Here is a 23,409-nt window from a genome sequence, read left to right as displayed (position 1 = left end):
GAAAGCTATAGTGATGTTGAATATACCAATGCTGGTTCAATCTTATATTATTACTAAATAAATATAACAGAATGAATATCAAGAAAAAAATGTGATTTCAAACAATAGGTAAATGATTCAGTGCAGACACAGTGATTCCTGAACCCAAAATAGTTTATTGGGAGGAAATAAGCACTATAAAATAAAGTGCCCTCTAAAGATATTTGGACAGTAAGGTGTCAACTTGAATATTCACTGTGAACACTTTTACTTGGATAATTACTATGATTATTATACTTATTATTTCTCAAGGAAGAAAAAACCTCATTGTACAACTTCTATTTTATTTTTTAAAAAGTCAACTCTTTCTACACTCTTGAGTCAAATAAACAAATTAACAGATAAAGTTGAAACTTTATATTATGAATGAGCAAAAGTATTGGGATAGATTCTCATCAGTCTGTCTTTTGTCGCAGTTGGCTAATTAGGTACATTTAAAAAGAGCAGTCAACTTCCTATCATTCTGTCTCAGTTTGACTTCAATATTTTGAGTCCGTACTTAAAAGTGAAATGGAAGACCAAAGCAATTTCAACTGAAGATTTTTTTACAATTTTGAAGCTGAAAGAAAAAAAAATTCAATCAAAATAACAACAAAGAAATAGGACATACCAGACCCAATGATTGGGAAAACACTAAAGAAAATGTTCAAACCATTGTCACTAAAATTGATCACTTCCAGACTGCAAGGGTTAAAGTATTAAAGTTAACAGTTGCCCAAAGACTGAGATGAGAGAATAATGAACCACAAGATGTAAACTTCCCAGAGGCATAAAGAATGTAAAGGACACATTAGAATGGAAATACTTGGAAATACTGAAGTAAGCCAGGAGAGTTCTGCAAAAATGTGTAATAGACAGATGGGACCATCTGATAGAAAGGTTAAACTGTGGAAAAATACTTGAACCAAGTGATCAAAACAATATCTTTGAAGCAATGGCATAGCTTGGTTAGGATGAGACTGATGGCGGTGGCGGTATGAATTCTGAAGTTTATAGACACCACTTCACCCTGAAATATAATATTGACCCAAAACCAACAGCTGATACAACCAAGTAGTTACTCTCTAGAAAAAAACTTGGAAAACCTGATTGCCAGGTCTCCAGGTTTAAATGCAACTTAGTATGTATTTTACATCAATAAAATTAAAAATATAAATTCAATAAAAATTAAAGATTCAGATATCCCTAAAATAATCTAGAACTCAGTGCCTGCAGCAAAGGATTGGCGAAGCATCTCAAATGATTACATAAAGATTATTATTAGTTTAGTAAATTGTAGATATCATGCAAACCCAGTGTCGCTTTGGCCTTGTAATATGGATCATTATTCTGCTGAAGGATAAATTTTAGTCACAGTTCTAGATTTTAAGCAGGGTTTTGTTTAAGATTTGCCAGTACCTTCTGTCATCTATGTTCTCATCTACAGTATGTTACCATAGATGACAACCTTGCTAGCCACTACTGATGAGAAAAAGAGAAAAACATAATGTTGTAGCCATCATGCTTGACAGTAGGGATGGTAAGAATAATAATAATAATAATAATAATAATAATAATAATAATAATTGCTCATACTTATATAGTATAATACACTCCACTCAAGGCGCTTTACATGTAATGGGGACTGACCCTCCATCACCACCAATGTGCAGCACCCACCTGGATGATGCAATGGCAGCCATAGTGCAGCAGAACCCTCACCTTACATCAGCTACATAAGCTAGCCATGAAAAAGTTTTTCATGATTTCCTCCATTATTGCATATTTGTCACACTGGATGTTCTCAGAACTTTAGACAAAATCTAGCGTTAGATAAAGGGAACCTGAGTAAACAAATAACACTTTATTATTATTGTTATTTAATTTATTTAATAAACAAAAATTTTCCAACAACCATATCCTCTGTGTGAAAAAAGTAACTTAATAATTGATTGTGCCACCTTTAGCTGCAATGACTGTAACCAAATGCTTCCTATAATTCTTTTACATTGCTGTGGAGGAATTGTAGCCCACTCTTCCTCCCAGAACTGCTGTAATTCAGAAACATTGGTAGGTTTTCGAGCATGAACTGACTGTGTCAGATTCTGCCACACCAAAACTTTAATTTTGCTTCTTTTCAGCCATTTTGATGTGGACTTGCTTTTATGTTTTGGATCATTGTCCTGCTGCACGACCAAAAAGTTCCACTTTTGACTCATCTGTCCATAAAACATTCTCCCAAAAGGCTTGGGGATCATCCAGGTGCTACTTGGCAAATGAGAGACTAGCGTTTATGTTCTTCATGGTTAGCAGTAGTTTCTGCCTTGCTACTATCCCATGAAGTCCATTTTTGCCCATTTTTGCTTTTTCTGATTGTGGAGTCATGAACACTGAGCTTAGCTGAGGTTGTTTTTTTTTAATCCTTTGTGATTTACTGGATGATTTTATGCTGCGCTCTTGGAGACATTTTGGCAGGCTGACCACCTCTGGGAGGATTCACTACTATTCCAAGTGTTCTCCATTAGGAGATTATCTCTCACTGTAGTCCGGTGGAGTCCCAGAGCCTTAGAAATTGCTTTGTAACCCTTTCCAGACTGATAGAAATTAACAATATTTTTTCTGATCACTTCAGGAATTTCCTTTGATCGTGGCATAATGTGCTAATCTTTGTGCTGGCAACTTGATTTTGATGGTAAGGGTCAAAATAAGTGAGGTTTATATTGAGCAGGGCTCCCTGTAATCAATTCTGGCTGTGTTCAATCAGCTGGCTCTAATTTATCCCTTTAATTGGGTTGATTTACTTGTTCACACAGTGCCAGTTGGTGTTAGATAACTTTGTTCATTAAATAAAAGAAATAAGCAAAAAAAGTGTTATTTTTTCACTCAGGTTCCCTGTATCTAATATTACATTTTGGTTGAAGACCTGAAAACATTCAGTGTCCAAAATTTGTACTAAAATCAGTAAATACTTTTTCCTGGCACTGTATTAGTGGGAAGGAGAACAGAGTAACGAAGCCAATTCATAGATGGGGTTTATTAGTAAGCCACGATTGGTAAGGGCCAATGTGAAATTTGCCCAGGACGTCGAGAAATGCCCTGGGATTTTTTTAATGACCACAGAGAGTCAGGACCTCGGTTTTATGTCTCATCACAAGGATGGTGCCTTTTTACAGTATAATGTTTAACTGTAAAAACATTTTTGAACTTTTAAAAGCAGTTAAAACTGCTACTATTTTAAGTGCTGTATTTCAGCATATTTCATAATGTTATCCATCAGGTTATTTATTTTTTCCCCAGAAAAAGTAAGTAAGTTAAATATTACAACTTAATTTATTGTACTCATGTATGTGATATGACTTTTCTTTGCTGAAACGTTTGTGGAAAATGCCCTGTTTCATTCTTTTCTAGCAAAATTTGAATTGTTGCTTAAACAAGCTTAAAAGCTTAGTTAAACTCTTAGCTTGATTTACAATCTAGTGCATATTAACATGTGTAAAGTGATTGTTTTGCAGTGGAGGTTCAAGTTAAAAACCACAGTCAGCTCAATGTCTCAGATAAAATGAATATTAAGACATATCATTATACAGGATAATGTAATTCTAAATTCATTTGAATTAGTGGAATAACACTATTTAACATCAAAAATCTGTCTAGATTAAAACTGTTTTTTTCCACATGAATAGATTTCTGATTTCATTCTGCCAATTTTTTTTTATCTTGCTGCCTATCTTAGAAGCAATTCACAAAAACAAAATATAGATATTTTCAACTAATACTTACCTCTCACCTTTTCCTCTCACTTGGATCTTGGTAATCTTGCCTTTTTTCCCTAATGACTAGTCTTACTGTATTGTTCTCTAGAAAAAAGGGAAAAATATAACATTACTTCAGAGCAAAGGGATCTATGGTAAAGATATTATACATATAATCTGTCATTTTATCGATTCTGTATGAATTTAACAGTTGAAGACAAGGCATGAAGCCAAGTTTTTATTAAATGCAATTTAAGATAAACATTCAGGAGAAGGTCAATATCTAATCTCACTCACTTTCCTTCTAGCTACATATAAATATCAGGGACATGGGGAGAGTATAGATGGGTTCATGTTCATCCACTAGTTCAAGTTAGATAATTGATTCTGAAGAAGTCCATTGGGTTTATCTTGTCAGTGGCTTTGAAGATTTTAAATAACTGAAACAAGTACCCATCATAGTCTTTTCTGTTCAAGCCTTAAAAAAGGTTCAATTCTTCTAGCTGGTCAGTATACAAAATATAATTCCTTTGAGCCAGAAAATGTACCAGGCAAGAGAGTTACAACAATAAAACAATTCATAGTTACAACTCTACTACTGTATGTCTTAATTAGGGGTTAAACAAACTACTGACTATGTGCAGTAACCTTTTTTCAAGAGTAGACACTTCTTTCAATGCTGAATGAAAGAAACAGGGAAAAAATTAATGCAGTCGTTTTTGTTTCCCTTCTTCATATACTTATTAAAATTATACTGGTATTTTTTTTATTTACATCATAATAATATATTAATGAAAAAAGCTGTATCTGTGTTTCCAAGGTTCTCCGAACCTTGTAAAATGTAATAATAATTGTTATTAATATTTTTTGTAAAACAATCCATTCAGTTAAACAAAACTTGAAATGTACCAAGCTTATTTGATTGTCAAATAAAAGTGTTTCTGATTTATGTTTGAAGCATAATTATACAAAGATAGCCAATTGTAATCAAAATGTAATTTGTTTTTTATTAACAGTATAATTAAGAAATACTTTTCCCATTTTGTACCTAAGATTGCAATACACAATTTAAATTTAATCCAGTACTTTTTGACAAATTCCTACATCAGTCCAGAACAGATGAAGACAAGATATATTTTCCTTGAAAAGGGCCGTGGTTTGCCAAATTCTGTTTTATATTGCTCAATGTTATCCAACAAACACTGGTACAGCCTAAGGATTTCAAAGACAATATCAACTCAAACAAATCTTGTCGCACTCAACTATTTGAGTGCCTCGGAGATACTGATCACAGTTGGTTAGTGTTATACACTATACACTTACATTATTTGCATGTTTTGGAAATCTTTATGGTTAGAATGTACGGGGGGAACATCTATAGTATATCATAGAACAGGTGTCTGCAACACTGGTTCTGCACCACTGATAGGTAAGTTCAAATAGTGATAGAGCAGAAATGTGAGGCATGCTAACGACTACTTATTAAGCAAATGATGGATTCAAATAAATTATTCAGAGGGTCATTAGAGTGAAAATCAGAATATCTCCTACTACTCCAGCACGAATCAAAGCTGTAGAAACCTGATACAGAGTATTGTTAGAGTATAAGTATACAATGACACATGCCTTTAAAGCAGCATTTTTTAGCAAAAGTTGGAGTCCTCATTTGAATATGGCCTGTATCATTTTCTTATTTATATAGGCCAAATTTCTCACATTTTCAGAAAATCCTCTTTTTCTTGAAAATCACATACTGTAAACTTCCCAAAGTGAATTCGCAATTGTGAAAAACTAGAAGGCAGATGATGGGAGGTTCAATACAAATAAGGAATGGTATTATTTTTATTATTGCCCTTTGAAGAAGTGGAAACAGAGCAGAATATATATTGGTTAAACAGAGAGTCTACAATTTATTCATTGGAATGATGAAAGCATTCTATCACACACATTTAAAGATTCAGCTTTCTTTACTGGTGAATAAATAATTGGAAGGTGAATGCCCATGGAAAGCACTCTCATATCTTTTGAATTTCAGCAAATGTCACATTGAAATTTCTAGGTGAAGCATTAGTCAATCCTGACAGCTGTGTGAAACAACTTCTAATTTATTTTCATGGTTCAAGCAGTGGAGCAATGTGACTAAGATTACAAAGAAGTGGCATTAATCTGGCCTCTGCCACTTTGTGGGGAGGAAACTGCTTCAAGGTGATTACAAGACTATATGACAAAGCTGGTCAATGGAAAGTACCTTTCTGCAGATAGAAATTGGAGTGAAAAGAAGAGGAAAGACCAAGTGAAATCAATATACAGTGCCTTGCAAAACAAAATGTAGATCTTTGCATAGTTTTCAGACATTGATGCTTACAATAAAGCTTGAAGTCATGAAAATTAATAAAGCAATTAATATCTATGATATACACAATCTAATCCACATATCCAAAGCAAAAAAAAACAAAACAAAAAAGAAATACGTAAATACTGTAGATAATTAAAATGAAGAAAAAAAAAACAGAACTGTCCTGATTGCAAAGTATCCGAACCATTTGCTGTAGCTAATCTAAATTAATTTAAAAACATACAATTACTTCAACAAGCCGCACATTTAGTTAAGTGGCAGGTGACTCTTGCTGCAAGAGGTTCCATCCCTTCACTAAATACTAAACTAAGGCCCTGGCTACTTGTTTGTAGATTCCCATGGCAGTTTTCAAAAGATACAATTAAAATTATGGTATTCTGGTTAAATTCCTCTCTGTACTCCTGCCATCTTCCCTATTTAAAGTTCTAATTTAATTCAGCTGGTGAAGCAGCTTCTCCTTTCTCCACCTGATCTGATGTATAGTGGAGGGTGAGCATATAATGAGTGTTACATGTCACCCAGGTGAGTGTTGCACTTTAATAGGTGAAGGTGAAGGTTTACTCCTTGCTGAAAACAAAAGAGACAAAACATTTTCACTGGGGGGCCTTCTTCAGGTGAAAGAGCTCTGAGCAGAGCTGTCTGCCCTCTCCTACACCTGAATAATGCTCCATAGCTGAAAAGTTGTGTATTTTATTTTCTTTTCTCCCTTTTACTTTGCAGTGTACATGAGTGCCCTGTCATGGGCTGGAATGCTATCCATGGCAGATTTGCCTTGTACACCCCCAATGCTTCCTGGATAGGCTTTTTGTGGGGAAATTCTTCATCAGAGAACCAGGACACAGTCTTGTGCAGATTCAGTTTTATTGAGCTCAATAAGTCCAACAATGCGCGCTGGGTCTGTCCCACAGAACAAACTGCAAGGGTTTCCCAGTTCTTATATACAGTCAGAAGAAATCTGAGTGCTTGTCCTGTTCTTTGATATGTAATTACTTCTTGTCCTACTCTGCCTTGCTCTAGGTTCTGTCCTTTGATATGCAGCAGACGTTGGTCTGCTTTATCCTGTTTGTGGGTGTTGTTCCTGTCTTTTATTATGTAGCGTTAAGTCACTAAAGCAAGTCAGCTTCATGACATCTTGGCGTGACTTTTGTTGAAGGCTAGATTACCATACCCCAGCAACACCTCTCACAATGTGCTTAAACGGTGATATTTGCGATGCTGGATTAGTGAGATGTATATATGTCCCACCTCAGGCTCAAGTCTGTTGACAGTTTTATCACAAGTAAGCTGCTTTCTGGCAATGATAGGATGAATGGAATGCACCACTATTGTTACGTGTGCTGTAAGCAGTGAGGTCACCTGGATGAGATATTAAATTGCAACTTTAAAAAGAGTATAATCTTCTGAATTTACATGATCTTGCTTCTCAGAAGTTTTACCTTAATGGCTTATTGGTTTGATAAAGCAGTTTCTTACTTCTTTACCTGATCTGCTCTGTAGTTGAGCTGCTGGGTCATAATGGATGTTGTGCTTCACCCAGGTGGGTGCTGCCCTTGAGTAGAACATGAAATGGGTCCTCTCTTGTAAGTAAAGTGCTTATAGATCCTTTGGGATGAATGGACAATAGAAAATGCAAAGAACAGGACACTGGCATAATTCTGAACTGGCCCCTGGGAACCCCTGGGCACAGCCATGATATTGATGTTTGAACATGTGTCTAAATCTGAAATTCAGCAAAAAGAAAATTAACAGTGCAGTTTATCATATTGCACAACAGGTACAGTTATGTTTGCATCCTAGAGTCAAAATGCATTTTATGAAAGGTTATCTAATGAATCTGGATGTACTTCCATGTTGTGCTGCCCGTGTGTTATGAATTTCTGTTTATGTATTTCAATGTGATGTTAAATAATATTTTGAAATTAATATTTTATGGAAAATTAGGCATACTTTCTGCATTGTTGTTTCATAGAGAAAGTATTTTCACACAAGAATTGTTACTACACCCTAGTAAAAATAGTGCAGCTGCTTTCCTATAATTGACTACGTTGGCTCATCCATAGTCATTAATGATGAAAATGATGTCACTTCAGATGATCAGGAGGTTACAAGCATTATGGAATAGTTGCTACAATGACTGATGCTTCTAGAGGAATGTATCTGAACAAACTCGCATAAAGCTTTACCTCCACAGGGATTACTCTGTCAATGTCTAAGGTATGACTAAGCCAGGTATGACAAATGCTCAGTAAGAGATCAGAATAATAATAAAAAATAAAGGAGATCTACAGCTGATAGAAGACCTTTCAGAAAGTGACAAACACATGGTTACACAACTGAATCATGTTTAGGCCTTTCAAAAACACACATGGCTTAAAATCCAATATTGTTGAAAGGTTCAGGCTGATATAAGAATTTTGTTCAACATTACATGTAATCTTTGTGAAAATTAATATATTAAGCATGCACTTACTTTTCTGTAAATAAAGAAATATTTTTATATTTTCAAACATATTAATGAACCAATAAATCAATTTTATGTATAGAAAGTTTAGATATATTTGTAAATTAAGAACTTGTATATCTGAAACACTTAAATAATTCCATATGTAAACAACCCACACTGTTATTTAGGTTTCCTGTCCCTATTTTTTTTTCTATAGACAGTTTGTAGTGTATAGGGATTGAATACAATTCCATTTAATTCTGATATTTCTACCTTGAATACTGAGATCATTTTAATCGTACTTCCATTTTATTTTATTTATATGGGCCAGATACTATTATTATTTTAAGTGGTTTGAATATCTTTGTTTTTAATTTTTTAATTATTAATTATACAGTACACCATGAAATACAACGAAGAGCTATATGTTTTTCAAGTGATTTAGTAGATACAGGATATGATAATTCAGTTGTCTGCTAATAATTATAAAATATGTATATGTATATTTGTTTCCAGTTTAAAATATAAATGTTTTACTTGTGAAAAGACTAATCTTAAAACGTTTGGTGTGTATCAAAACAAGAGAAAATGGGAACACAATACACATTGACTTGTAATTCCATACATGTTACCTGTAAAATATTTTAAGCCTCATGAATGAAACAAAAAATATAAAGTATATTATTCTTTGAAACCTTGGGGCCTGTTTTGATGTATCCTTTATTGACAGTGATGGATACAACTGTCACACTGTGTGACATGCGGGTCTAAATGACTTTATTTTCATACTATTTTTGCTCCTTTTCAAGGCTAATGCTTTTGATCATAGTGATGTGGTAGATGCCAGGAGACTATGAACTTGAAATGGAGTTGTGCAATATCAGACACCTACATGGTTATATTTCAGATATAAGAGAAAACCTGACATGGCTTTTCATTCTGAAGTGGAGAAAATTTCAGTTATATAAGTTAATATAGAGTCTGAAATTGTCAGCCTGTTGAAGGCTCACTGTTTTCCAGTACTTTCTGAATATTATTGTACACAGAAGCAATGTATTTTTACTCAAGTTATTTTCTTTTGAAGAATTGCTCAGTAAAGCTATAGGCTTTATTTTACTCAATGAGTATTTACAGTGTGTCCTATGCACCCAATTGTAGTTTGCAAAGGAGACAAAGACATGACCTGAACATTATTAGAAAGATAATCTTGATTTTATTCTTTACACTCAGTGTCAACAACACTAGGGTGCCAAAATCAAAGTGTCAGGAATATCATTCAGTAGTGGGGTTTTTAAAATGTTCATAAATGCCAAATGATGATGGCAGATGACATAGATGGGTCTTATACTGTATGTAGTCTTAATGGAGTGGTGCCTTAGCACTACATCCTCCAAGTATTAACTGTGCAGAATTAACAGTGGCTGACTGCAGATATAAATAACAAAAAGTCTAATTTATAATCAATGAAATGACACAAAAAGCATACTAGTGGTAAGTAATACACATTGGAACAAGTAATAGGTTTATTCCATGCTGAAAAAAAGAAGAAAGAGAACACAACGTTTCGGCCGTGGAGCCTTCTTCAGGTGTGAAGAAGGCTCCACGGCTGAAACGTTGTGTTCTCTTTCTTCTTTTTTTCAGCATGGAATAAACCTATTACTTGTTCCTTTGCAGCCTACGCATGCTGACGCAGCTACCCACCTGAAATAATACACATTTACATATATTCATATGGGTTAAAGATCCCATCATTACCCCTGCAAAATAATTCTTGTAATCATAATAACAAAAGAAGAAAAAGAATAAGAAAAGAAGAATACTCAAATAATAAAATGCTAGGTTTTTAAGCACAGATTTTGTCATAAAAAATACCATTCTAGTTTGATATTGAATGATTCAGAAATGTGCAAATACATATGCTCTGAAACACACAATTCAGGCTTATGTTGTTAAAATAATAAGGTCACCCAGTCTTGGTTCAGGTTCAAGCTTGACTCATGTCTTTAGACAACTGTGACCACGATTCCTAAAGCAACAACAAACTATTAGCAATAGGAATAGGATTAGTCCTGCCAGGCTTGCAGTAATGTCTGTGACTGATGTGGTAGTCCTCCAATCAGTTTTTATCTGTCCTGACAAATTACGAATGGCTTGATAGAGGGGTGTATTATAGAAGCTTCCCTTCCATGAGATGTAGAGAAACAATTGCCGATTCCTAGTTGGGAAGATATCAAATGAGGAAAAGTGATCAAGTGTCTTTATCAAACAAATTCAGTCATAATTAATATCACTTCTGCTATAATCTGCATTGCCAAAGTAAACATGATTGAGCACAGGATTTATTTATGACACTGAATGAAAAGTAATAATTTTAAGGGGTACATGAGGTCTTTTCCGTGTAAAAGTAACCTAATTTTGGCATGGCCAAATTCCTAAAATATACATTTCACATTGAACAGTGCTAGAATAAAGTTATTATAGTGTAGGGTTGCTTTGCTGCCTCAGGACCCAGAAGACTTGACATCATTAACAGAACCAGGATTTGGCATTGTATCACCAAATTCTGGAGGACAAATCCTTTAGCTGGCCTTGCAGTAATATGGATAACAGCACCAAAGATACAATCATATCTACAACAAATTGGCTAAAGAAGAGCACAGTTTGCATTTTGGATTGAAAATCAAAGTCTGGACTAAACCCTATTGAAATGTTATGGCAGGTTCGTAAGCAAGTGGTTGATTAAATGAAATCCTCAAATGTTACCAACCTAAAGCAGCTCTATAGTACAGAACTGGTAAAAATTCATAAATATCTTATTACTGTGTGCTTAATGTCTTCAATAGCATTAAAAAAAACATTTGACACTGTATCTAAAATACTTTCTTCTAATACTAAATATTAACATTTCTGTGATATCATAAAATAAAATAAGCAGAAAATACTGGGATATTTTTGTACCAACAGAGGGTTTCTTAAAAGACATTGTAACTTCTACAACATATTACAGGCAGAGTCTATTGAAACTTTTCTATGACAAACATTATCTGTACAGGCAGGATGGATTACATTTGAATGAGATGAGCACACGTCAGGTTGATTCAAGGATTGACTGAAAAATTTAAAGTAGAATGGAAAAGCATAAAGTTTAAATTAAATCTGCAAAGGATTATACAGGTAATATAGGTAAAGCTTAAATGTCAAATGACCAGGCAATCCTAAATCCTAGAATTATTTCCCAACCAAAAAGAAGAGATACAAGTCACTGTGTTAGCCTGTGTATTATGATATATGTGGATAAAAAATGTGATAATAGAAACAAAAAACATTAGTTTATACACAGTAATGCAGAGAGACTGGAGAGATGGAAGATATGAATGCAGTATATATTATTATAATATATAACAAAAGCAGAAGCTTAATATAGATGAATATACTGTATGCAAGAGTATGGAAGAGTTGATAATAATGGAAGATCTTGATGTACCTGTAATAGAGTGGGGAAAAATACAAATGCCAACAACTAATAATTTATTTACTACTAAATTTGTAAGATCACAGAATGGCAGTAATCTATATATTTATTTATATATATATATTTATTTAATCATTTAAATAATCATTTCAAATAATCAAGATAAAGAAAACAGAGTTGAGAGAACATTAAGACTATTGTGCTCATAAAATGGTATGCTTAAAGGAATGCTTTGAAATTGTAGAAGTGAAATCCAAACAGAGGTTTATTCTTTCAGGAAAACAAACTATGAAATAATACAAGTTAAAGAAAAGTAGAAGGCAAAATTACTGATATGCAATCAGTAAAGAATGGACTGTATTCGTTTAAAAATATGCTGCCTTAGGCACACAATGGATTCATCCCAAGTAAGTAAATAAAATATTGGAAAGTAGTGGTCCAAATGGTTTAATAAATCATGAAGGATATATTTGGAGACAGAAGACTCGTTCTAAAATGATTAAAAAAAGTATAGGTGTTTAATTAACTTCAAGCACATGTACAAAATTATATTATAATGCTTAGAGAGCAATATAAACGTATAATGACAGCAAAACAACAGTAAATGATGCATTAGAATGTCTCAGAGATGAACATGGGTAAAAGATGTTCAAAGTGAAATGGATCATGTATGAATATTTCAGTCAGGTGTTTATCAGGGAGGACATCAACAACATGCCTCAGGTTGAGGAAGGAAAAATTGCTATTTTAAATTGAATTGGATTAAAAGTCAAAAGTGTTATATATACTAGAAGTACTTATGATAAAACTCCAGGGCATCATAGTATACAATCAATTGTGTTTTAGAAAACAGGAGAAATCATTTATAGACTCTAAGTTACACTCTTGCTACAGTCACTCAAGACAGTAATACCATTGACTGAAAAAGTAGCACCAGTCTATTCAAAAGATCTCAAAACCAAAGCAGGTAATTATAGAGCAATACGTCTTTTGCAAGGTTGTTGTCCTGAAGTAAAATTTTGTTTAGTAGTCAATGTGGATTTAGAAAGGTACATCTTGCATAACTAAATTGTCTGCCCACACACTTTTTGAAATATACATCTATAAAAACTTTGTATATATATGTATCAGTATCTAACAAATGTATGTTGTGTTGCAGTGAAGTTTTAACTTTGAATTTTGAATCAGCAATTGATTTTGCATACTAAATAAACACTTGTGTATAGTGGTCAGAGACTATACAGTAAATAATACTACTTATTCCTTGCCAATCTGCTGAATCATGGCATGAAGGTAAATGAAACAAAGTTGGATGTTGTTATATGAATAAAATTACATTTTGTGACCTATAAAGAACATCTAAGGCACTCAGATACTGCAATGGGTTTATAAGCATTCAAGAAGTATCAAATAACAATGGGGAATGCTGTATATAACTAAAAGATTGCTTGAGGAATTCTCTTGTTGTGCTATTGGCCAGTCAGTTTCCACCTCAAGATACTAAAACAATGATTCCTCTGTAGCCCAGTATGCAAATTATACTACAGAGCTGGCCTGATCCTGCTACAAACAGGTCTGCAGGGTAAATCCAATCTCTCAACACAGGACTGTTACATCCAATGGTTCCCATTGTTGTGGTCCAGGAATCCAGTAATTGGATTTCACTGAAACCAGGACAGGTACTTCAAATATATAGCTATTGTTCTCATCCAAGCTGTTACAACCAATCTATACAAGGAAACACAATCCCTTAGACACTTTGATCAAACTAATTTTAAATGAACAAAGGCATCTATCTTAATATTGTAACTTGTTTATCATTTATTGTTTGTTTATTTAATCTCTTTTTCTTATTTCAAAACAAGACTGATATTGTTATTCAACCTTTCTAGTATACTAACTACAGTAACCAGACTATAGTTTATTGCTCTTAAGTATGAATAAACATTTGCAAATTTAATACACAATTTAAACTTGAACACATAAACTGTCAAATCAATGAACATTTTTTCATATATATGACACCTCATGTGACTAAATCAACCAATAAACTGACTTGATGTTTACTGTCTTTTGTAGATATTCTTCTTTTGAAATAAATTAATTATATTGATTCTGTGTTTAAAACTTTGAATATTGAGTCTAGTGTTCAATTTTAATTTCAGCTAGTTCTGCTTTATGCCTCGATTATTAGCCTGCACTTTTTGTCTGATGGTTCATCTGAATTTACTTTTACACAAACATCCCCTAGTCCCTTTAATACACCCAGGTTTCATACCAGGTCCACAAAATTGCCATTTTGAGTACTGAACATATATATTTTTTAACTTCCTTTATATATTTTATCATAAGTGGGGACGTATTACTAATAACTACATATCACAATTTAAAAACAATTCTTAGAAATGTAAGCACTGTGATTGTAAACAATTATGTGTAGCATCTCTGCCATAGCTAGAGCACAATTAAATTATGCTGTTACTATAGTGATGATTTATGCACAAGGATGCTCAAGGTATCCATTATCATCCGGCATTGGATCAGATGCAAAGAAAGTCTGTTTTATCCAAAACAGATGGGTACTTCCAGCTGGATTCAAATCTCTAGTAAGGAAGAGAAAGCATATTGTGAAGTACTAGATAAGAATGTCATGGCTAAAGAGTAATGGAGAGAAAGGCATTCTTTGTGCTCTGATTGTGTTGATGTTGCAGCCTATTGTATACAGACCTCAGGTACACAAATGTAAATAAATAAAATGTCTCTTCTTTTTGTCATATTTTCATTTTTGTTCATTTATTTTTTTAAAGTAGTGCAAAAGACCAGCATTTTACTTATTCAAGGCCAGTAAACAGGCACTGCAAAGAGCTTATCAGCAGCTACAATTCCCCACTCAGAAAAGCAAAATGTTTTAGAATGAAAACAAAAAATACATATGATGACATGGCCTAATTTTAAACCTGAAAAGAATATATATATACAAAAGAATCTCACATTACAAGAAATACAGCACTATTGTGGGAAAGAAAAGAGGAAGAATCAGTTATTTGGACTGTAGGATACCTATGCAACATGACAGCTCTCTTTTTGCATTTGTAGCACAGGCTATCAACAGTAAGCCCCAAGTAGATGAAACACAAAACTCTAAAGATATATTGCATTTTTAAGACAATGCTGAGAGATATAAGAAGATTAAGACTCAGAAGATTAACTTGAAAATGATGGCAATATCATAGATTGAATTGTTGCATGATTAAAGTATTTCAAAGCTGAATACTGAGTATGCCTAGTGTTATTGCTTACCACCAGAGACTAGCAAAGCAATTTATATCATAACGAACTTAACCTGTTCCATTGTAACCAGTCATAAGAAAAAAAGACTTTGTAATATATCTAAACATTCCTGATGCCATAAACAAAAGAATGGTTTGTTTACTGCTTGTTCTTGCTGTTGGTTCCAAATATATTAACATATTTTTCCTGTTGTCAAAACAAACATATTGTATGACATGTAGCACAACCATATAGGAATATATCCTATTTAAGTATTTATATACTGTAAAAAGCTCAGAGGTATATATAATTAAATAAAGGAGATTAAGATTCAACCAAAGAAAATTGTGCCCTGACATTAGATTGATTTTCAAACAAATTATAAAAGCAGGTAATTCCTTACTCCCTATTTGTCAGACAATACTGTGGTAACACTAACAAACTTCTGCTTGTTCACCAGCACAGTGAGATAGTGAAGTTATAAGGCAACAACTTAAAAAATACAAAAGATATGTATTTATGCAATTATTAGCAAACAGAATCACAAACAAAACATTTTATTTTCATGGTATCAGAGCCCCACCTTATACAGAACCCTGAAACTGAAGCCCAAATACCATAGAGAAAAATTGGGAACCTGTTTCTTGAGATTTAAAATACCCTTCTAGATCATGTGAAAGTAAGAGGAAACCAAAATGTTAGGATACAAAGTTAAAAGTAGAACTTAAATCAATGATGGTATGTAAAAGGAGACCATTAATGTACCCCATCTAACTATATGGGCAATCTGAAGATGAAATCTTTGTAAAACCTGTAAAACCATCTGTTCACAGGTGTGGTGAGTGTACTGGCACACTTTGACTACTATCACCTCATCCAGGTGGGTGCTAGACATTGACGGTGGTGTAGGGGAGTCCCCATTATATGTAAAATGTGAGTGGAGTTTCCAGTAAAGCACTATATAAGTGTAAAATAATATTTCACACTATAAGTGTAAAATAAGTGTAAGGATTTTTATTTAAACTGTCATTTCAGTTATTCAGAGTGAAGCTGTATAAAAGCAGAATTGTAATTATAATAATGATAATTTATTAATACAAATTTTCTGTTCAAGCATATTGTCCCAAATATAATTTTGTCAAGGAATATGCTTTGAAGGTCTCCAGATGGAAATTCCACAACTTCTCCGCTTCTTGATTAATCTGATTTTCTTTTTTAGAATGATAACCAAGATGTTTAGCAGTGCAGACACTTAATTTTTTAATACAATTTTTCTGTTCAAGCATATTGTCCCAAATATAATTTTGTCAAGGAATATGCTTTGAAGGTCTCCAGATGGAAATTCCACAACTTCTCCGCTTCTTGATTAATCTGATTTTCTTTTTTACAATGATAACCAAGATGTTTAGCAGTGCAGATACTTAATCTTTTTTAACAGTGTTCTAAAATTCATATCATATTCTGGATCAAATTTATAGTACCTGCTATACTGCAATTGTTAATGTTTCTTTTAAAAATACAATATAGCAAAATCTCATTTATGATTCTTACCTTGTGTAAATTCACAAAGGATAACCTAAAATGACTACTGACCTTTAAAACAAATGCTGTTGCCACTACACTTTACATTGTTTATTGATGTGCTTGTTATTTAATAATTAACATTTTTAACTACTTCTTAATTCACAATCTTGATTTCTTGAAGCGAAAGCAGAATTAATGTATATGTGAGTAATACGAAGAATGTTGGTAACGCAAGATCAGAGTAAAAAACAATGCTGGTGCTTGCATTCTTTGCACGCCACGTTCAATTAGTCACACAGCAATATCATTTGACAGACATTAGCATTCACAGTTGCATTCACCCAAGGATTTAGTACCGGTGTCATAAACACTGTGTGAAGCATGCGTATTGAAATTACCATATTAACAACAAATAACATTCTTTGCTTTTGCCAGTAAGGTTATTTGTCTTGTTATACTTTGTTGATCTTACTGTTTAACATCCTGATGTATTTTAAAATTGATTGTTTTTCTTAATTCTTTAAAATTACACCTGTAGAAGGTCACTTAGCAATCAAACAATCATGAATGAGTCTGTTAGGAAATGGTTGAACTGATATTGACTTACTGTGCCAATAGCTTTTCTGGAACGTGCAGAGGCCTAAAGAAACCTGAAGAACATTTGCAAAGAACATTATTGTCACCTTCTGGTGTAGTTTTTTTTTCCTGGCCCTAAAAGCATGAGGATCAACACGAGCACTTATTTATTTTTTAAAGGAGGCATGTCTCTATCCAAATGCTAGTGGGGATGTTGAACAAGCTAGCTGTGTTGTTGAAGCCAATAAACTGGTTTCTGTCAAGAAATGGCTACTATCTTCCTACTGCGCCAGAGGGGCCAAATGTCCTCCCTTGATTGTAACAGGTATCAAGTTTTTTTCTATGATGGACCAAAATGGTATTTTACGCTTTATCTACCTTATAGTCATAACGTAACAGACAAATTAGATATGTGCATCCCATCTATTTATTGGTAAGACACTTGTCTATGCCTTGATAATTTCAATTCACAATGTCTGTCTGTTTCCCAATTGCAATTCTTGTGTGTTTAAAGTACAAATTAGCCACAAAACATCCTGGCCTGGATTCAAATATATGCAACTTGGTGATACTATGAAACAGCATGTTATTCATTAATTATAAAAGGAGATATGTCTGTACATTTCAGAACTGATTTCTCAAGAGTGACATACAAATTATAAACAAATTCATTTCAGAACATCTAATGATATTAGACAGGGATATTATGCGATCCAAATGTTGATATAGAATTTTGTACATCATAATCAAATATTAAACAAGTATCATTATAATTATATTTTACTGTTCCTGCTCAATATTTACCACATAAAGTGACTTTCATTTTTATTTTATTTTTTCATTTATAAAATAACTGACAAATACTGAAAAATCCACAGGGAAGCACAAAGATACTTCTGGAGATGTTCCACAAAATCCTTCTCAGTGGTATGACAGCAATTGGCAATACAAAATCCCCACTCATTTCCTCAAGACAATAAATCCAAGCTTTACCAGCCTTGCTGCAGTGGGAATTGTTTTGAAATACCATGGTCTCTCGATCAAACAGGAAACATAAAGCTGGGAAACATAACAGGATACTGCAGCTCTCTTATAGGGGGAATTAATACATGTAAGATATCATTGTTTCTTTCATATCCAGAATATGAGGCAAAGTCAGAAGACATTCAGAATTAGGGTGATGCTGTCACATAGCCTTGGAGGCATTAGAAGTCAAGCAGCTGTGTTTTGGACCATTTGAAGGAGTAGGTAGGGAGACCACTGTAAAGGCTATTACAGTAATCCACCTGAGATATGATGAAGGCATGAATCAGGCTTTCTGTAGAATCTAGAAAAGACCAAATGCAGCCAATGTTTCTAAGGTGAAAGTAAGAGCTTTTATAAATTATGTTTATTTCTGCATCAAAACAGAGCTCAGGACCAAACAACTTTCACATAATCTGAGACTACTTTTTCCAGGGAATTTAATAAAATGTATCTTCCATGGGATTTATGCACATGATCTCATGATCTTTTTGTCACATTTAAATGAAGGAAATTTGAGCTCGGTCAGTCCTGAATTTCACTAGCAGTTTGACTGGATTTACACCCTACATGGTCTACAAGTTGAATGTTGTCATCTTAAAAATGAAAATGGACACTATTTTTGCCAATAAGACTGCTTAATTGGAGTAAACAGATAAAAAATATGATAGGACTTAAGACATCAGAAGAGAGTGAGACAATTTTGGAATATCGTTAACTGCAACATATTTATCCCTGTTTGACATTTCAGACTTAAAATATTTCAAATGCATTCCAGTCACATAGGTACAGGATTCACTGTAAAGCCATTGTAAATCAGTTCTTGGTTTAGAACTGATGGTTCAAGGGTTGTTACAACTTGGCATGTTTGATACAGGAGAACTAGCAGGTTGAAAATGATTGAATATAATGATGTGTTAGTTGTGGAGAGGTATGATAAATTGTGTTTGAGACTGTCACCTTTCATTAATGGACTATGCCTGGCCATAACATATTAACAGGTTAAAAATGGCTGGTTGTGAATAATCCAGAAGTGTCTGACATTTTCCAACATAATGATGACATGAAGACACTGATATTTGATTAGAGACACATACTGGACTTTTTTGTGTTTTCCTTCCTGATTTTTACCAGGTGTGAAATTCAACTGATTAACTCAATTCATCACTTGTGCCCAATGAACTGTTTCACTAATGAGTTGAATTAATACCTATTGCAACAAAGTCACTCGAGTGGTTAACAGTCAATCATTAATAATCAATTAAACAAATTATGTCAAATACATTTAATAAGTATGTATATGCCTTCTTTTTCTAAAGATTTACAAATATGAATAAATAAAGAAGATCCTTTTTTGATGCACAGCATTCATCATGGAATCCAAATAACCAGTAGGCTAATAGTTCAATGATAGTTTTCATCACAAGGCATGATAATTTACTTCAGTACAGTGTATTCATTTTTGGAAAGGGATTTGTTTTTTGTTCTGTAAAAATCTAAATCTAGCCTTAACATTGCATTGTGGGTGAATTTGGTAAGATATTTTCTTTCTTAGCATGTTATCTTTCTTGCTAAACATTTTCATTGCCTTGAATTAATTTTGAAAAGGGAATGGGTTAGAAGATTTTTTTCACCTGATAGGATTTCATGCATTTTGAAAATACTGTTAATGTCTTTTTTTCTCGTGAATCATGTTTAGGAGATATCAAAATGAACTCCACACATTTCTGTGTAGGTGGCTCTATCATTTCTAGGAAAATAAAATAAGGCTTTATTCTACCAACCTTTCTAATTACTATATAACAGCTCTGTTTTAGGCAGATAAAAAAATGTCCAATTGGTGCAATACATTGCAAAGATTTAAAGGAAGACCTGTAAATGTAAAATACAATGATTTTGCCAAATTAAGAAATTTATATCAAGTAATAGAATGAAACAATGTGTTTGAAATTAAGATATTAAAATATAATTTAGAATTTAGAATCCAACAATAATGAATGTAGAAAAATATTCAATTGTACTGTCACTAACTGGGTCTTGATTACATTTATTACACACAGTACTCCTCTGAAGCACAATAAATAAATTCTAGATTGGTATATAATCCTTAATACTCACATCGTACAGTTTTGTACTCAAGAGTCATCCAAACTAAATTTATAGGGAATGCTTGTCATCTACCAATGTAATGCAGCAAACCTTGGTTTAGAGGCCTGAAATTCAGTACGTGATTTGTGCAGTTCTCTGGATATTACATTCACGACCTCTCAGTTTGAGACTGTCCACTCTCTGGATCCTACAAGCAAATTTCCAGCAACTCCATATTATCTGAATAGCTGTAAGTCAAATTTGAGACAAAATTGGAGACTTTGATACTAAACGCTGTGGTTGCTCCCAGTTATAGAGTGTCAAGAGATGCAAGGGATTTAACCATATATTAATATTTATCAAGCAGGAGTGGGTCCCCCCTTTTTAAGTTATCTGACTCCATTGGAAAAGGACAAGAGACAGAACAATATTTTATTAAAAATTCCTATTTTCTACATGCATATAATACATATATATTCTACATAAACATAATTTTTAAGAGACATTTAAAAGGGAGGTTAGATCCCTCCTAATTCTGCCCTACCATAAATACAATATATAATCTCAGCCTCTGAACTTCCCTCTGAACACTTCTCTTGAATGTTTCCCACCCCTTTCTCACTGCAGTAGTGAGGGGAGTTTAGGTAGTCTTATCATGATGGCTAGGCTGACATTCCCTCAGCTTGGTAAGTTACACCTCTACATATTTTGTCACCTAACATTCATTAGGATCTTATCAAACTACTGAAAATAAAATATAGCAGCAGTGTCAATATAGAAAAGATTTAGTAGTTAACTGTGGTTAATGTAGTTCAGTTTCAGGACAAGTTTAAAATGTTGTTCTGTTTCAAAGTGTCTGGGGATTATGGGTGTTAAAAATGACAACTTTACTCATTCAGTCTAACTATGTCCAAGATGCTTGAGTTTCTTCCCAAACATTTAGATGTAAAAAAAGCAAGATGCTGAAAATGCTTTAAAGAAGTCCAAACACAAATATCCTTTAGTGTCTCACAAAGTTGTCATTCTACATTAAGGAAAATATTATAAAAAGTAAACGTTTTTTTATCTGTTGCTTATGTACTATAAGTCTAAGATATATGAAATGTATGAAAGGTCTTAACTTTAAAAATACAAGAGGGACATGCCTGTCCAGGCTTTAGAAAATGAATGGCACACAATCCTACAGTGCATCACAACATCTGCATCATGCCTTCCATCAGGAGCTACATATGCTTCTAGCCTGTAAATTTTTTAATAAACCTTTTTACTAAAATTGTGAAATCAGGAATTGACTGGTTTAGTCAATAAATAAATTATATATTCACAACCTCTAACTTGTAAGCAGTTTCTCCAGAATATACCAGAGTGGATGGTATAATTCTTTGTTCTCTGGCACAGTTTAGATGAAAACAATAATAATCCAGACACACTTGGTTAAACAAATATTTATTACAATGACAAGACACAAACTGCACTACACATAACAAAACAAACAACACACAAGTTACTGTATTTACACAGTGTACAAGCAAGGCATTTCAGAGGCCTAACATCCTAGTAACCCAGAAAACCCCAGACTGCTTAAAGACTAAACTCTTAATACATACAGAGGCCACATAAGAGATAAGCTGCCTTCTAACTAAATGCAATGCAACCTGCAGTTAAATCTCTCTCTGCACCCTGGATGCCACAAAATAAATGGGAGCCTATCTCCCTCATCTAAAATGTACCCACAAGCAGGAAACCAAGATATCTAAACAATATATCTTTTACCGTGGAAAGTTACCTACTGTAGTTACCAAGTTACCTAAAAACACAGAATAGCAAGCTCTCTCTAGCAAGATTAAAATATTTAGCTCCTGTCAGGTTTTGTTTGTATGATCGTGAAGTATGGGCTTTTGCCTGGCGTAAGCTTGAAGGTCTACTCCACCAGACTCCTCCCTCGTCTGACCTTCCATCTCTCCTTATCCTCTTCTCGTTGTCTTTTTCTTGTTGTCTCTGTGTTCTTAACATGATCTTATATTGTGTGTTTCTGTACTTCTCCTTGACAATCATTAACTCACAACCTACAGTACCTAGGTATACCAAGGTAAACTTTACAGTGGTTTCTGATCAAGGGACACCCACATTGCAACAAGCATCCTTTCTGCTTTGAAGCTAGAAGTGTTTACTCTGCCAAGAATCACCAACTTTATCTAAAATCTTTGAGACATATCTCAGTCGCCTAAAGCTGTAACAATTCTATATTAACAATATAATCATTGTAAACTCAGGTAATGTTATGATGTGATCAAATAAATATTAACCTAATAATGCTCATGGAATTGTAAAAATAAATAAATAAATAAACAGAATTAAACAGAAAATGAAAAAATGAAGTACTTATTGCTCATGCATCTGTTTTTTTTTAATTTCATCTGTATTTTAAGAGGATTCTTTAATGTTTTTTATTTACTCACAACATTCACTTAATAATACCACGATTATTTCCTAGAGACTTATTTTTGAAGTTCATTTAGGTTTGACTGTGCTTTTAGTTCATACGAGAACAAAACTTTACAGAAGGATCTTATCTTTTTCTACTTATTTTTGCCAGTGTTGCATTATACTTGATATAATTTATCATAATCAGACAGACGCATTTCTTTTGGCTAAACTGTACAATCTATAGCTCTCCAGGCTTTGAACTTCAGACCTCTTGTACACTCATAGTGGAATGAAATTCCATCTGGGTTGGAAAGGTCATATTGTTAATACAATTTGATGATCCACGTCAGGTAATCTTTGGAAACTGTGGTGCACAAAAGTAACCAATAACTGGATCCAAGGTTATTCACAGGCATTCTATTAAAAGGTAAATATCTAAGAAGTAACACCTTTTGAAGAG

General features: G+C 33.4%; 1 protein-coding gene across 4 annotated transcripts in view; it reads right to left on the bottom strand.

Moving 5' to 3' along the window:
• cdh18a (cadherin 18, type 2a) overlaps positions 1-23,409 on the bottom strand; it is a 336,613-nt gene that overhangs the window by 236,009 nt on the left and 77,195 nt on the right. For 3 of the 4 annotated variants that reach the window (XM_015354610.2, XM_015354611.2, XM_015354609.2), the window contains one exon: positions 3,799-3,875. The exons of the other annotated variant lie outside the window; for it this stretch is intronic. The gene's annotated coding sequence lies outside the window, so the exon portion shown is untranslated. The remainder of the gene's footprint in view (positions 1-3,798; positions 3,876-23,409) is intronic. 4 annotated transcript variants of the gene reach the window in all.

This window comes from Lepisosteus oculatus, chromosome 6 (genome assembly GCF_040954835.1).
Source record: "Lepisosteus oculatus isolate fLepOcu1 chromosome 6, fLepOcu1.hap2, whole genome shotgun sequence".
NCBI classification, from domain to species: domain Eukaryota; kingdom Metazoa; phylum Chordata; class Actinopteri; order Semionotiformes; family Lepisosteidae; genus Lepisosteus; species Lepisosteus oculatus.
This window is presented reverse-complemented; position numbering and strand designations above follow the sequence as displayed.